The 17,253-nt window shown below is 41.3% G+C and overlaps 1 long non-coding RNA gene across 1 annotated transcript; it reads right to left on the bottom strand.

Moving 5' to 3' along the window:
• Window positions 1–342: 342 nt before the first annotated feature.
• LOC128417533 (uncharacterized) lies at window positions 343–16,669 on the bottom strand. Its single transcript, XR_008331487.1, has 3 exons — window positions 16,401–16,669; window positions 4,057–4,190; window positions 343–560 (listed from the first exon to the last, which is right to left on the bottom strand). It is a non-coding gene; the product is annotated as an uncharacterized LOC128417533 (long non-coding RNA).
• Between the last annotated feature and the right edge of the window lie 584 nt (window positions 16,670–17,253).

Genomic DNA, 17,253 nt, shown 5'->3' with positions numbered 1-17,253 from the left:
CAAGGAATCAGCTTTAACATTATAAAACCTTTCCACTCCTTGCACAAAAAAATTCTGAAGGTGTGATCAGCAGAGCAGGTTACAGTCAAAAGAGACTTTGTTTGAATAGAATGTGGAAAGTATTATGCCAAGCTGTTTCTTTTCTTTTACTTCCTTGAAATGCCTTGACATCTGGTTATACTAGCACTTCGTAGTATACTGTAAACCTTCTAAGTTTGGAAAGATATGCAGTGTCACCTAGAAAACAGCACACTCTTTCACGGGACAGAGATATTTTCAGACATTACTTCTGTGATCGATAAATGTATGTAGGTGTAGGGAGTGGAATTGCAGTGGTCTGGCCTGTCTTCAGCATGGCTTTTTATTTGAAGGGTGGGGTAGAGCAGGGCTGAAAACCTCAGGTCTGGGGTGAATGCGGCCCTCCAAGATTCTCTTCCTGGCCCTCCAGGTCTTTCTCCAGGCCACTGTCCATCCCCAGGCTGTGCCCATCACTGTCCCTGCTCCATGACCCCTTTGAAGATTTTTGCCAAGCTGCAATGTGTCATCTGCTTCTTGCTTGCCTGGATAGAAAATGGAGAGATGCTTTGTTTAGAGACCCTTAATTGTTTGCACAGCTGGAATGTGGCAAAGGTAAAAGTCACATCCATTGCACTGGTCCTGCCCATCACTAGCATGCAGCACCCAAACAGTTTTCCATAAGGGATTAGGTCCCTTGCAGACCCTCCATGTGTCCCTATTTTCCAGGGACAGTCCTGGATTTACAGAAGGCATCCTGGTTTCTGATCTGATCCTGGAATGTCCTCTTCTCCTTAAGACATCTCTATTTTCATCAGAGAAATGTTGTAGGGTATGGAGTTATATGAGCCCCCCCCCCCCAAGCCAAGGAAATAAATAACTATACAACCTTTTGAAGACATCTGAAGGCAGCCCTGTATAGGGAAGGTTTTTAAAATGTTTTTATTATGTTTTTATGTATATTGGTAGCCACCCAAAGTGGCTGGGGCAACTCAGTCAGAAGGGCAGGGTATAAATAAAATTATTATCATTATTATTATAATGGAATAGGACCAGTGCCGGATTTACGTATAAGCTAAACAAGCTATAGCTTAGGGCCCCACTCTTTTGCCCCCCCCATATACTTCTTAATTGTATTTCAGTTCAACAATTACTTTGATAAAATACATATTTTGTTATGTGCAAATGGCTTTAGATACCAATTAGGTTCATAAATTACCATATACCATATATTCAAAAAACAGGGACAATCTGTTGTTGACAAAGGACAGCTGGACATATAAAGGGCCCCATTACCTTCAGTAGCTTAGGGCCTCATCAAACCTAAATCCGGCCCTGAATAGAAGTGGCTTAGTCATGCTGGCCACATGACCCGGAAGCTGTCTGCGGACAAACACCGGCTCCCTCAGCCTAGAGAGTGAGATGAGTGTGCAACCCCAGAGTCATCCATGACTGGACCTAATAGTCAGGGGTACCTTTACCTATTTTCATTGGAGAAATATTGCCCTTGGGCAGAAGAGAGTCTGCAGTTCTGACCATCATATAAATAAGCAATCCTGACAGACACTTACACCAAAGGTCTGAAAAGGGCTTTCTGAGTTAAACTTTCGGCAGCAGTGCATTTGCATGCATATGCCATAGGGCCAATTTCCCCCTGGGGTGGAGGAGCCCTCGTTGTGCACCTCTGTACAGGCCCTTCACACTGAACATGCAATGGTAAGACAGCTTGGCTAGCATACTGTACAACGTCTTGCTTTCCCCACACATGAAGGCCATTCAATTGTTTGCAGCTCATAGCAGCCTCCACATCTAATACAAGGTGGCTGTGTTGGGTTAGGCTAAGCAGAAAAGGAAACAGACTACAACTGACCGAAGCCAGTAAGTTGATGATTTTATTAGCACACAAGTGCACTGCATCTCCCGAAGTGGTTGAAATATAAAGCAAACACATGGAAAACTACTGAAGGCATTGAATTAAATAATTTAATACACATTTATGCAAAAGGCATTTTTTAAAAAAACAAAACGCAAAGCTGAGCACACACTGTGTAGGGGATCAGGATTACCATAATTTACTCATATCGGGAGAGGGAAGAGTGCACCAAATTAATGTGTTCATCAGAAAAGCAAGGAACTGTGGCTTTCCCCAGCAAAGGCAAAGAGTGCATGTGGTCTCCTCACTTCAAGGGATGTGGAACTTTTGATCGCTATGGGGAGGATTATCAAAGGTGCTTCATAGGTATGGCACAAACACCCAGCAGAAGGGCTGGTTTGTGGCAGAATGCTGGGTGAGATTTGCAGAAGGCAACACAGAGACAAAGTTACAGGGGAAGCCTGAGGATTCGAGAATAATCCAAGCTAACGGTACTGAACCTCAGCTGCAGATCAGTGCGAGAACATCCGGTTTGTGTTCAGAAGTTTCCAGGTTCAATCCTTGGCATCTCCAGGTCAAGAACCCTGTCTGAAGTCCTGGAGAGCCACTGCCGATCAGTACAATACTAAGTTAGGTGGACTGATGGTCTGTCTTTGTATACCATGGCTTCCATTGTTAACAAAGCTTTGCACAGTTAGAGAACCCATTTCCCCAAAAAGCTCTGAGATGGCCCAGTTATTTATTGGCATGTGCATATCAATGGGTAACACCTTCTCTCTTCATAACGGGAAAAGCTTTGCCTGTTAACTGTAATCTCTATGCCCCTAGCCCCAGAAAGCCATAGAAAGTTGGCATTCTTAATAGACTATGCATATTGGGGACCAGTTTTCACTGAAGTAGTAAACCCCTATCTGTAATGCTACAATGCAGAAATATCGCCTCCATGTATTTATTTATTTTAAAGAAGCTTTCAAGGATAAGGAACTTTGCCTTTCCCCAGATCTATTAGTTTTCTATGTGCAGGAAATTTCTATAAAGAGGATCACATACAACAATACAAGTCCCTAGTGTGAAGTGGCATAGGTTTAACTGCTCTACCACTGGCCTATGGCCCTGGTAGTATTTATTTATTTGGTTGTTAAATTTCTATGCCACTCTTCCTCCCAAAGTATGCATGCAAGGTATAAGGAAATGGAGGCAAGACATGAATGCAGCCTTTCTGAAGGATACTTGCTGGTAAACACATCATGTTTAAAGATATACACATCTTACGCCTAGGTTGAAATGAACATTTTAATATCTAGCTCAGAGGACAAGAAAGTCTGGACAAGTTTGAATGGCCATGAAACAGTCGTTGTCGTCGCCCCCCCCCCCCCCCGTCCTTTCCCTGTACACAATACTTCTCTGTGCATGTTATCTCCACACAAAAGCCATTGTGTGGCAGGCAATGACAATGGCAAATTCAAAACACTTCTTTCTCCTCTAGACTTTAGTGATTTGTCCTTGTAGGACAAATGTGTGTTTTTCTACAGCTCTGGCTGTTTTGTGATAGAAAGAATTGCATTTTGCAAAAGTAATGGTATAAACTAGATTTACCCTATAAATGTTTCCAAGATGATTTGCAGAATCACTTCGGTAATAAATCAAATAATGTCTTTAGGTTTCCCCCCTGTATCAATATTAGTGCTGTTGAGGCATTGCTCCTCTTTCTTAATTTTGTTTAATTAATAAATAAGTGGAATCAACATGATGGTTGTACACAGCACATAATATAATACTCTATTATTCAGCAGTGCCTATCTCCATAGCAAAAATTCCTACAATAATATTTATTTGGAAGAAAGTTCCATTCAGCATAGGTCCCCCACAACTGTCCCATTAATTTAAAGCTTCCTTCTTATGATTTTGGCCCCTATAACTGCCTCATGTTCGATTGGGACACAGCATTATTACATTGCCCCTTAACTGACTCCAAATATGTCAGTTCCTGTTTCTGCTGGCAGAGAGAAGGCTTTGTTTACTGTTTTTAGAGAAATTACTTTGTTTCTTTGTTTTACAATGGCAACTCCAATATTGTGACTTAGTTATTTTTATTATTGCTATTTTAAAATTGCATAACAGCAATAAAAAAAGAAGCTGGAAACAGTGGTTTATACAAAAATTAATACCCAAGGTCTGAAGACACATGAGGTCACATCCTTGCTGAGGTGAAGCAGGCTTGGGTCTGGTCAGTGCCTGGAGGGATGACCATCTGGAAAGTGGACATATACCACCTTCGGTTCCATGGCAAGAGAAAGGCAGGCTATAAATGTAATAAAACAAACAAACTTACATTATATCCCTACTTGCTCCCTGAGATCATCCAGAGGAACACCATTAGTTGTCCCCTGTGTTGCAGAGACCCAACTGGCTTCAGCTGGACATTTGGCACTGAGTGTTTCATTGAGCGTCTCCATTCCCATTGTTCAGCCCAGACACTGAGGTCCAGCGCCGAGGGCCTTCTGGCGGTTCCCTCACGGCGGGAAGTGAGGTTACAGGGAACCAGGCAGCGGGCCTTCTCGGGAATGGCATCTTCCCTGTGGAACGCCCTCCCACCAGATGTCAAGGAAATAAACAACTATCTGACTTTCAGAAGATATCTGAAGGCAGCCCTGTTTAGGGAAGTTTTTAATGTTTGATGTCTTATCATGTTTTTAATATTCTATTGTGAGCTGCCCAGAGTGGCTGGGGAAACCTAGCCAGATAGGCAAGGTACAAATAAGTAAGTAAGTAAGTAAGTAAGTAAGTAAGTATTTATTTTTATTTTATTTATTTTATTTATTTTATTTATTTTATTTATTTTATTTATTTATTTATTTTATTTGTATTCTTATTCTTCTTATTATTATCTTCCACCAGAATTTCAGCAAGCATCCTCACTTTGGGCTTTAAGGCAAGACTTTTCTTAGTTTGAAAAACTAAGGTTTATGCAGCTTCTTTATCTCATGACCCTTCACATCAGATTTAGTGATGATCTTAGGAGGTGTCCAAAGGCACAGAGGGCAAACAGACAAACTTTCCAATATTCATATATATTAGTATAAAAGCCACATTGACCACCAACGTCTTCTCCACAATCTCTCCACTACAGTCTCCATCTGCCCTGGACCTGCCCCTTGATCTACTGCGGACACATCCCTGGAACACATCTCCTTTTTGACCTTGGAGGAGAGACCACCATAGAGGTTTCCACAGCTGAAAGGAGGGTGTGGACTTCCTCCACCAGCGAATCTCCCTCTCTGCCTGCTGAAGTAGAGATCTGGGACACCCTCCCAGGGAACAAAAGATTGTAGATTCGTGTTCTAAGCTTTCTTGAGTGTACACATGCACAGAAATATGAGTATATGTTTCTCAGATGAATGAATAAATAAATAAATGTGGCTCTCATACAGTGCTATTTGGTCACGGCAATCTTATTATCCATCATGTACTACTAACCATAACTGCTACAAGAAACATGAGGTGCTACACTAAGGATTTCCTCCTGTGTGCATCCCCCACCCCATCTTTTAAATCTGTTTGGTGACTTTAGCCTTCTGCACATTTGGATTAATATCTTCATCAGCCCTGTCAAGGTGTTGTCAGGATGAATTAATGTTTGAACAGCTCCTTGAGGATGCCAAGTGCTAAATGAATAGTTACTACTCCTACCACTGTCAGTTTCACACTCCTTTCTCCCATATTGTGATTGCTTGGATATGCTCCTCTAAATATAAACTATTTGTTTAATTTTTAAAAAGCATATTGTTTAAGGCAAACCAGTGTTTTAAATGTCATTTAGTGAATTTATTCTTACAATTCATTAGACACCTTTTATGTTCATTTCCTAAATTGTTAAGCGTCTGTTTTTAAAAGTAATGTTTATTTTCATTTTCTATAGATAGATTAATGGGCTCAATATTTATATATAAACCAGTAAGTTTCTTGTTTATTTCTTCTTTTAATACATTTTTATCCATCTTTCCTATTAATTGTCCAAGGCGGCTTACATTTTACGCACCTAAAACAGCAAACTTGAAAGCAATCCAAATCACCATCCAGGAAAACAGCAATAAAACTCGCAGCAGTAAAAGCCAGAGCAATAAAAGCAATAAAAGCAGCAGGAAACTCAAACAGAGAAAGTAACTGAAGGCTGGGTTGTCACAATTGGGAAATATCCAGCTTCAGTGGATGAAGAGAGACAAAGACAGAGAGAGAAGAGAGTACCTCACTGACTGCAAAAAAAGCTATACCAAATCTAGGAGGTTAGAACCTTCAAACTGCCCATTGTCCATTAGTGGAGCAGAGATTCCATATGTCTCTGCCCTGCTACAGCCCCCACTGAGGACTTAGGGATTGTCTAGAATAGCATTTAGTACAGCAGCCATCCTGGTGCCATTAGGAGCTGCTGGGAGTTGTAATCCAAAATAGCTGGAGGGCACCAGATTGGCTACAGAGTGGACGCCTGGTGGGGATGGGAACAGGTCAAGATGAGGGAGATATTTGTACAAGCCAGTGTCCCACTGGAATCAAGCAGAGAATCACCCCGACCTAGCAAAGGAGTCCGTTTCTTCTAAGCAGCCATCAGTACACTTTGCTGATGGGATATATGTCCTACTATGCAGACAAGTTGGCGTGCTCATGTGTTCCCCGCGGAACTGGCTTCTTTTGATGCAAATTGGGTGTGCTTGGAGATTCACTGGTTCTTAGGTGTGACTCATTTCCCACAACTGCAGACAGAGGGCATTGTATCTAGAGCTAAACCAACTTGTTTCAGTACAATTTATTACAATGTGCTTTTCCTTTAAGAGAGAGAGAGAGAGAGCTAATAAAATGTTTCATTAAAATCAATGGTTTCAATCAAGGTTTTCACTTGGCGATTTAAATAATAAACTCTGATGCTATGCTTTCCAGACAATACTTTCCTAGCCTGACATGCTACTGGGAAAAGCAGTTCAGAACTACTATTAATAATGAATATGAGCTGTTGGTGGACCTGGACAATATATGCTGTCTTTAGGAATGGCAGCAGAACAAATCAGATATTTATATGCAGAGGCGTACCTGGAGGTTAGCAAAACAGGCCAAAGGCCTATTTAATCCACTATCCTTTTTGAGAAGCCTATAGGAAGCTCATAAGCAGGACTCGAGTGCAACAACGTTCAACTCCATTTGGAATTCCCAGCCTACTGCCTATGACAACGGAGGTAGAACATAGCCAAAGCTGTAGCTTCTCTTTTTTGTTTCTTTTCAAAGATCTAGGTTACATCATCACCATGCTTAGTAGGAGATGTGGAGGGTGAGAGAAAAGCATGTTCCCTTTCAGGAGTGTCCAAGTATTTCCTAGCTATTCAGAAAGCATCTGAGCCACAGTTTTCCTAAGAAAGGGAAGGTACAGCCAGGTCTGGCTGGCAGGTGTGACTAGGTAGAGTGACATTTAGCAGCCCAGGCTTCACTCATCCTTTCAGTTCAAACCCCCCACAAAACTCTCAGCATGAGGTTCTGAATGCAAAATTCACACATGCATTCAGAAAAATCATGCACTCCAAGCTGTAAGCAGAATGTTAGCTTTAATGCAAGTCAGTCCTGTTGCAGATATTAATATTGGAAGCATAAGAACTGACTCCTTTTTGGAAGAAATCATTGTTCAGGCTCAAATATATTATTCAAACTTTTACTTGCAGAACTTTCTTCATAACAGAACAGAATACAGAAAATGATACATCCAAAGCATCCAAACAATGTTTTCTGCTGTGCAGCACAGGCTCAGCTTCTTACAAAGTATGAAATAATTCCAACAGACCTAGAAACAGAAGGTCTGTCTCTTCCCACAGCATCCATTTTAGTCTGGAGCTGTTTTTTCTCTCTCAGAGAGGGTCTTTTACATGTCCTTACTTCACAGAGCCATAAGACAAAAGACACAAAGCTAACTCCCTTAAAAATGGGGATTTGCAACCCAATACCTTCATCACATGATCTAAGCTTACAACACTCGCATGTTTACTACCAGAGAACAATAATCAGTTAGTTAATTATCAGCAAGAGCTCAGCGTGCTCTCCTTGGCTTTAATATAGCCCTAGGGGAAATCCCTATATTAAACCTTCAGCAATATACATTTAGCCATTTTTCATTTTATAACTTCATTAATACACATACACTTTCCATTTCTGTGCCAATTAAATCTATTATACCTAACAGGTTCAGCACAGAGTAGACCTACTGAAAGCAATGGACTTGGGTTAATCATGAATACCATTTACTGCTCAAGGATTCAATATTCACCTACCTATCAATGTTTCATGTTTTTCTAACAATTTCAATGCAATTTCTATTTAATGTGGAAGCGGTTTTAACTACAAAGAAAGTGATGGGGCTTTTTGAAAGAAAGTTGCTTGTGGTGTTCCCATATTCAGTCGAAATGTCTATCACCATCTATAGGGGGGCAATTATCAGTGACCTTTGTATTACCTTGAGCTTCTTTTCATCCAGCCGCTTGATGAAAAACAAAATCACTTTTTCATTGTCAGCTTTGCCAACATCTAGCTGTGAAGAAAACTCAATTTATAGACCTGTAATTTTTACGGCCAGGGAGTGTGCATTTTGGCCTGTTGTTCCCACATCGTTCACAATGGAAACCTTAGAACAACATCCGATGATGTGAAGCAAGTTTATCTGCCCATAGAAATCTTGGTAAAACAAATTGTTAAAATATTTGTCAAGGGAGAAAGCATCTGAAGTGATAAAAGTTAAACTATGCTCTACAGCAGGGATGGGAAAACTCTAATCCTCCAGAGGTTTTTGTATTCCAACTCCCAACTGTCCTACCCAAATGGTCAATGGTCAGGGATGGTGGGAGGTGGGGTGTAACAGTATCTTGAAGCCCACAGGTTCCCCATCACTGGCCTATGGTTTCACTTAAAGCTGTGCATCTCGGGAAATAACCAATTCAGGATACCATCAACATTTTGGCATCACTTCAGAAGAGTCCTAGGAATGGACCAGAAGTATATTGCACTCTGATTTCAGGAACTTGGTTCATCAAGAACTACGTCTCGGGTAGCATTGTGTATTCTCAGTGTATAATGATTTCCTGTTTCCTACCTAATTTGTCTAGGCATAATACAGTAATGCTACATTTCCAGAGGGGAGGCCAAGTTAGTCTGCAGCAGCAAAAAACCAAAAGAAAGGGCATTTTCCCATGGCAGTGTACTATGAGCTTGGTAGTGCTCGTGCATCCACATATCACTGTCTCCGTCAAAAAGCTGCCCCATATTATTTCCCCATTTAATCTGTATTTGCCACTTCCATGGAAAATCCCATAAGGTGAAAACCCTATAGAAATGATACCTGTACAGTTCATTTGGTTATAGCATGGTGCTGATAATACCAATATTGCAGGTTCAATCCCCATATGGGACAGCTGCATATTACTGCATTCCAGGGGGCTGAACTAAATGATCCTCAGGGTCCCTCCCAACTCTAAAATTCTACGATTCCTCTATGATACATTTGGATTAAGTGTGGGTGTGTACAGGATGCCATTTTGATGAAGACAACACTATGAACATGCTGAGAAAATCTTGCTGCTTGAGCACCTACACCGAAAGTATCTTATGACACACCTTAAATAGACTAAACATTCCAAACATTAGGGTTGTGTCTACTTCATACTCACAGCAGAGCCATTAGAAACAGTAAACATGAACAACTAAAATCCATTGATTTCAATGGGTGTGTTCCGAGTACTGGTCTTTAAGGTGCCACATACTGTGATAAAGAATGTTATGAACAATGTTTATGGATCCAGCTATTCTACCCTTCACAAAAACCCATGAGCTAAGGGCTTAAAATATGGGAAGATGTGTGTACTGTTTTGAAATAGGAGAGCACAAGAGAAGGTAGTTAATTGCTTATGTTTTGCATTACTTACCTAACCAGCGTTAATATCTAAATGATCAGCATGGAAGTGAACAACCAACAAATTAAGATATGTGTGTTTGCAGATCTTGTGGTTTCACTGTTTTAGCCCATCGCTTTGCAAACCCTGCTGAATATCATACAGTGGAGATTTTTTAGCAACTGCAAACTAAACTACTTCCTTTCTAACATGGTTGAGATCACAGCATGTGGAAAAATCCTAAATCTACTCTTTTTCTCCAAGTCCAGGGATTTTTATTTTGCCAGCGAGCTGCTTAAATGATGCCCAAGGAATTAGTAATTTACTCTATGCAAAAACCAGCCAATCACAAAAGTCCATGTTAATCCTGAATTTGCTGTTGTGGTGTTGTAAATGGTGTGTGTGTGTGTGTGTGTGTGTGTGTGTGTGTGTGTGAAAGATATTATGATTATTCAGGTCTCTGTGGTTTAATACTAAATGTCAGCCTGTCAGTGGAAGTTGAAGGAGGTGCAAAGTCGATAATGACATGCTATAACGAAAATTCTTCAAGGTGTTGCCACTCTGGAAAGGACAGAAGTAATTAAGAGATAATTGTGAATAGAATAGAAGTGTCTCACAAGAAGGTAGTCTCCTGCTAGTAAGAGAATCTCTAGAGAGCCTGGGGCATTAATGGGAAATAAATGCTACGACAAGGCCAAGACTTTTGCTTTCAGATAGCTGAACAGCGCACTGATCCTGTGCTCTATTATTCTGAGCCATCAATGGCAATTTGCTATTTGATACTTTCACCACTCATGCTTACATGGTAAGGTTGCTGCATTTTCAGGGTCTCAAAAATGACTAACTCTGTGGCTCTTTGGTCTGTTTCTGAAATACATCCAACATTTTATATGTACACTAACCCCACCCCCCACCCCATACAAAGATAGGAGATAATCTAGTTGTACTTGGCCTGTTGAACTCTAGGGGTTAATTTAGTTATGACAAATTTAAGCCCCCTTGAATTCAGTAGGATCTAAGTGTACTTAACTTCCTCTGGACTGTGGATACAAGTTTTGAACAGCCATTTGTTGGTTGTTTCAGGGACACACTTCAACTGCATCAAAGTTCATTAGGGATTTTTCTCATTCATTCAAAGACACAGTTTGAAGTACAATAACCTATTCAGATTTTTGCCCTAAGAATGGGGAGGACATTTGGAATTTCCAAACGTTCCTCTGAAATTAAAAGCTAGGATGGGGGGGATGTGTGGTGACTAACCTCAGCTCCTTTTTTTTCAATGTGCCTTTGAGTATGACTTAGTTGGATATTACTCCATGTTTTTAAATTTATCTCACTGGAATGAAATAGCTATCTAGAACGAAAGAGTATCTCAGAAAGCGCTCCCAAATGCGTGTGTACTGCAGTATAGAAATATGAGCAAGACTGATCAGCTGTATGACATGACTGGCACCCTTTCATATTTAAATTATGTTGGTAAGAAGTGATGGCCTTTCATGAGTGCTACCCTGTATTCAAAACATTTTTCTTTGCTTCAAAATAAATTATCATCTTCCCTTCATGCCCATTCACATTTTGACTGTCAGCAACTGGCTAAGAAACCATGACACATAATAACTGGCAAGACATACTACTGTATCTGTCCTGCAAAGAGCTTGTGCTTTAACTTGCTGAAGAACAAGGAATAAACTTCTCAGACCGCTCCATGTTGCAAGGGCAGCAGTGACCATATTACACAATACAGAGAGCACTGAACTATGTTAGACTTAAGAAAAGTAATGGAGCCAGAGTGACTGGACAATTGAGAGCCAATGAGATACAGTGGTTAGAGTTGAGGACTAAGACTAGAAAGACCCAGGTTCAAATCCCTGATCAGTCGTCACATTGACTAGTGAGGACATTGGCCTAGTTACAATCTCTCAGTCTAATCTACTCCATAGGGTATTTTGAAAGGATAAAGTGTGGCAGTGGAGGGGAGGGAATCATGTATCCCACCTTGAGATCCTTGGGGGGGGGATCCCTTCCCATCCTCAAAGATGGCAGGCAGCCAAACGTAGATCCAAAGAATGATGCCCATTCACTGGAAATTGCAGGGTAGAAAACCAAATCAATAATGAATTTTCGCTTATGTGCCTGCCCACATGTTAGTCAGTTTCAGCATTTTTTCCCTGTGTGCACAGATACCTGGTTAAGGAGGCAGACCCAGCTCTATATGGATAGCAGTACCAGAGATGGAAAGCTCTACTTTTTCTGTGTACCGGGGTCTATATTTAGCCTTTGAATTATAGCTTTCTATGATCTGTGGCCAATTCAGCTATAGCAAGTATCTTTACAAGCACCAGGGATCCCTGTCCATCAATGCTAGCTTGTCTGACAGTTTCTTATCCCATTATTTATGTTTACTGCAATTGTTTGGCCATCTGAGGTTGTCATGCTCCATCACAAATGACAGTGGCCCATAACTCCTCTTGGGAGATTTTAGCATTCTTGAAGAGCGGATGTATCTGAAATTTCAGAGCTGTAGTCCATCATTCCGTAGCCAAGGGACAGTCAGTCTGAGACCCTTATGCAGCTTCTTCCCCATTATCAAGCTGTTTGATATTCCAGCCTTGGAATAGCACTAGTTGCCAGCTTTCAACATGGCATTTAACTACTGAGACAAATTGATGACTGAAACAATTCAAACTGAATCGAGACAAGACTGAAATAATGATGATCAGCAGGTCTTCTGAGGTGTGTGTGAGTTTATGGAAAGGTAAGGCCACTTTGTACCAAAGGTACACTTCTCTAGTCACTCAGGCTCAGAGCAATAGATGTGAGGATGCTTGGATTCATATCTCTGTGTTGTGTGAGCTGACATATTTACCATACAAGACTTAAACCACTGGAAATGAGGATTTGAACTGGTGTGGTCTATCACAGCTGTTCTACATGAGTGTGCATTCAAACCACACTTTCACCATGTGACAGACTTACTTTGTGACAGTTGCATTGCATGGGAGGACACAGGGACAGTTGCCCCGGGCCCAAAGGGACACAAAATTTCAACAGCTAGTGTTGCCTCAATACAGCTATGTGCTTCCGTTGCTGAGCTCCATTGAAAATGGCTTCTCCATGTGAAGCAGGAAGTGACTTCTCTAGACAACAGAACAACTCTTCTTTTGTTATCTCTGTGGCTGCAATCTCCTAGGTGATGAAGATGCCATTGGGCAATTGAATGTACATGCGTACTGCATCCATTTCCCTCCCTCCATAAGGCCCTGGGCACTGGCAATCCACACTATGCCACTGCTTTGTGGTCATTCTGCCATGTCAACAATTAATCTGTGAAGGCATCCTGATGTGCCAAAGAAAGAGCAGAGTGACTCCAAATGTAAACACAGTTTCTAAGGAGGCATTCAGTCATGTTCTGGCCCTCAGAAGTTACGATCTTCCTGAAAATATCTCATGCCTCTGCATATGTGAGTGATCTCACCTTGCTTGCTTAAATTGGGGTTGCCATATTCTGAAGAGCTAAAAATTGGGGTTGCCATATTTTGAAGAGCTAAAAAGAGGACATATTTGTTGACTTAACTATGGATTGCTATGACGACTCTACCCATGAAAAAGAGGATGTGCCCCGGAAAAAGAGGACATATGGCAACCCTCCAATTTTGCTTTCTCACTGACATATAAGGCTTCCTTGTGGAGGGAGAATTTGACATAGGACACATTCAAACATGAGCCCTTCACTACACCAGCTTTTGCCAGCCTGATGTTCTCAGCTACAACTCCCATCAGTCCCAGCCAGCATAGCCAGGCTGCTTAGTGCTGGTGGGAGTTGTAGTCCAAAACATTTGGAGGGCATCAGGTCAAAGAGACATGAACACCTGCCTGTTTGAATCAGTGCTTCCAAATGCCAAGCAGCTGCTGAGACAATTACTTGAGCTAACAGCAGCTGAGGATGGAGGATTTTCATCAAGACCAGGTAAGAGATGAAAGGGTACTGTGTACTGTGGTCCCAATGAATTGTGTGTGTGTGTGTGTGCATATGCACACACCTTTTATTAACTATTTTTTAGAAGCAGATGCATCAGCAAGTGATGTGCTTATTTGCTCTCACATCTATCTTGGCCATTAGCAGATGCCATTCTCAAGCTGCTTCAGAGATGTCACCCTGCGACTTCTAATCTACAAGACTGTTTAGCTCCCTGTTTATATTTGTCAATATTTCTCCTTCACCTTCCACTTGCTACTTGTTTTCTGCAAACGGGGACTCCTTCAAACACTACAGCTTGCATTTCACTTCAGCTCCATTAATAAACCACAGTCTAATACTGTCTTTGTAAATGGTATAGTCTCTAAAAGGCTCCTTTGCTTCTCAAAGGCCTCACTAAGCACAGATTGCCTATGATTCACTGGAAACTCCAAGCTTTAGAAGTACTGCCGAGAAAGTCTACAGAAGACAGAGACAATGAGTTGCAAGAATGCCAGAACCCCTTCTCCCATCTTGCTTGATGTTTGCAAATGTGGGACTGAACCAGGCATTTCCTGCCTGCTCTCTGTGTCAGTTTACTGGGAAATGAGCTGGTGTTTATAGAACCATGTCAATGCCACAGGGATTTCACAAAATCAGCTATAATGAAATCAACTGAAACCTTTCCCACAGACCATGTATATCAGGCTCACAGCTTCAAGCTGATTGATAAGAGTTTTAACTCTAAGAAGTAATACTTTTAAGATGAGTATTTCATGCCAATGGTGGATGCTGGGAAAGAAGAAAGTGTATATGAGCGGAGAGGGGTTTACTTTTCTACAGAGGTTTTATTAAAAAGAAATTCCATCAATACTTGATGTATATGTTAATCAGGAAGGGAGTGGGGTGGATGAATCTCTCCCCCCCCCCCATTTTCTTCTAAAACAGAAGCAATCTTATTACATCTTGCATTATTTCTTTTCCTGCATGCAGAAAAATCCAAGTAGGGAAAAAATACCCACTCATTTCTCCTTCTACAGTTTGTGTGTGTGTGTGTGTGTGTAGATGTATATGCGAACATTAAAGGTGATCAAAAGGTATGCAATTATTAACAGTGCTGGTCATTCAGTGACATCAGTGAGTTTTATGCAGCTGTACAAAAAATATTATTTCTGCTTAATCAACTGGTAACCTGATCCAAAGTGTGACTAAGTTGGATTCAACACATACCCATCGAATTCCAGAATGATGGCTCAATGCTTGTTTATGCTGAAGGACTAGCTGGAGAATGTATCATGAGCCAGATGGCCATTACTAATTTAGCTAGTTGCATGTGCTTATAATCAACACAGATTGTACATAAGTTGCATTGCTGCAGATGAAAACCTGTACCTAGTGGACATGTTGTATAACTTACGTTATTCACTCAGTGGTTCATAGTGCATTTCATTTTTAGAGAAGCATTACTGGCTTTGCTGGAGGATGGAGAAATTCCATCTCCATGAGATTTACAAGCTGGCTGAAAATATCCTAAAATCATGGGACTATTTCTTGGCCAGGAGAGGCGCAAAAAGTAATAATACAGGACATCATTGTGATAAAGTCAAGTATACTTGATTCCCATTGCTTCCAGGTGGATAGTTAATCACATCACTCTCCCACTGAAATCAACACACCTTAATAGTGGCTGGATTAAGCCCAGAATAAAACTGTGTGAGTGGATTTATGCTGTTGGACATGTTTTCAAACAAAAGCCACTGCCACAGCTCAAACCTGGCAGAGCAAGAAAAGACAGTGTTGTGAGGCATAGAATGTCTCAGAAGTCGAACGTTTCGGCTTTTGAATGCCGAAAACCCAGAAGTAACTGCTTTGGTTTTCAAACGATTTTTGGAAGCCAAATGTGCTACGCGGCTTCCATTTTGAGTTTCCCTATTGTACACACCCCCACACCCACACCTCTCTCTCTATATGTACCGTTAATTGAAGGTTCAAGCTGCACATCATGGGTTAATCAACTGCCAAAGTCACAGAGAAAAACAAAGGAAGGCCCAAGCTCAAAATGCAGAAAATATCACAAGGCTTTGAGAGGGGTGGGGAGCGAAGCAACAAGACAAACAGAATTTCCACTATTGCCAGCTCACACAGGTGACCTGCCACAATCAGGTGCCCTGTTGGTGTTCTTTAAAGGTCAAATAAAATTGTATTGAAAGCCACATGGAGATCATTTAAAGTAGTGATTTAAACTAGCAGGGTTCCTTTTGGAGGCAGTGCCCTGACAATGTTTCACTGTGGTTTTTAATCAGCCTTAATTTGTTTAATGCTAGTATTTGGAATGACTCTGCTTGGAAGCTTTAACAGTGAAATGTTCTGCTATTCATGGTTTACTCCATTTTTGTGGTAAGTGCTGATTTCTTATCAGTGATGCCAATACAAGGAAAATTGTGGAGTGAAAGATGGAGAAGTTCTCTGTCTTAACAGTCTAAGTATTCTCAGAACCAAACCTAACCACAGTAGATAGCCATGTGGCAAGACAAGTTGAAATGAGAAGACAGCACATATTCATACCCCTAGTATGAAAGACCTCCGATTCAACAGAATGGAAGGTCTTCTACTACAGCATAATAAAAGAATGCAACCTGACCTTTTTCAATGACTGTTCTTTTGTTGTGTGACTGGAAGTGGGCTCTCTGAAGCTTCTGCAGCAGGACCATCATCACATCTGCTCTTAACAAAACTCCAGCTAAGGACTAAGAGGACTAACAGCCAGGAATGGCACATCACATTAATTAGCCAGGAATTGTAGCCAGCTGAACAAAACCCTGCACCTTTTCACAATGAAGCCCTTTCAATACATTTCAGTCAGCATTCCCCTAGCCAGCATTTTCTCTGCTGTCATGGCTTACAATGTTTTCCTTCATTGGCTTTAGTCAACATAAGGCTGACTCACCAACAAGCCTGATCAAAGTGCAGATGCTCTCTATTGGCTCACAATGGGACAAATATGGGCTACATACTGTGGGCTCAAACACTCATCAAATATCCCATTTACCTTGAAATGAAGGAAGATTCTTCCTATTCCAAGACCCCCGAAACACATTGCCTTTGCCTTGGCTGATCCATCTCACACCATAAGTGACTACATGAAGTTAGATGCCAGTGTCTGGAAAGTTTCGTGGGCTCTCAGGCAGGAAGAAGGAAGGTTTTGTTCCATTAGCAATGGCCTGTTTTCTTTCCAGCTCCAATAGGTAGTCGGCAGCAGACAGAATACTGCTCAGGAACCTGATGCCACTGAGGCAGCCAAATTGGTCAGAGACAAGGCAAAATGAACACAAAGACCAACAGCCTTGCTGAGCAGATGCAATCCTAGTAACAACCCCAGCCAGAGTTTCTTATTAAGTGATTCCTGTAAGGACCAGAGCCAGTTGTTAAGAGAGGGTAGAACTCATTAAAGTATAATCTGAGGCCGGCCCTACCATTAGGCAGAGTGAAGTTAA

The sequence above is a fragment of the Podarcis raffonei genome, chromosome 7 (genome assembly GCF_027172205.1).
Source record: "Podarcis raffonei isolate rPodRaf1 chromosome 7, rPodRaf1.pri, whole genome shotgun sequence".
In the NCBI taxonomy this organism is placed as follows: Eukaryota; Metazoa; Chordata; class Lepidosauria; order Squamata; family Lacertidae; genus Podarcis; species Podarcis raffonei.
Note: the sequence above shows the minus strand (reverse complement) of the source record. Positions and strands in the feature narration are given on the sequence as shown.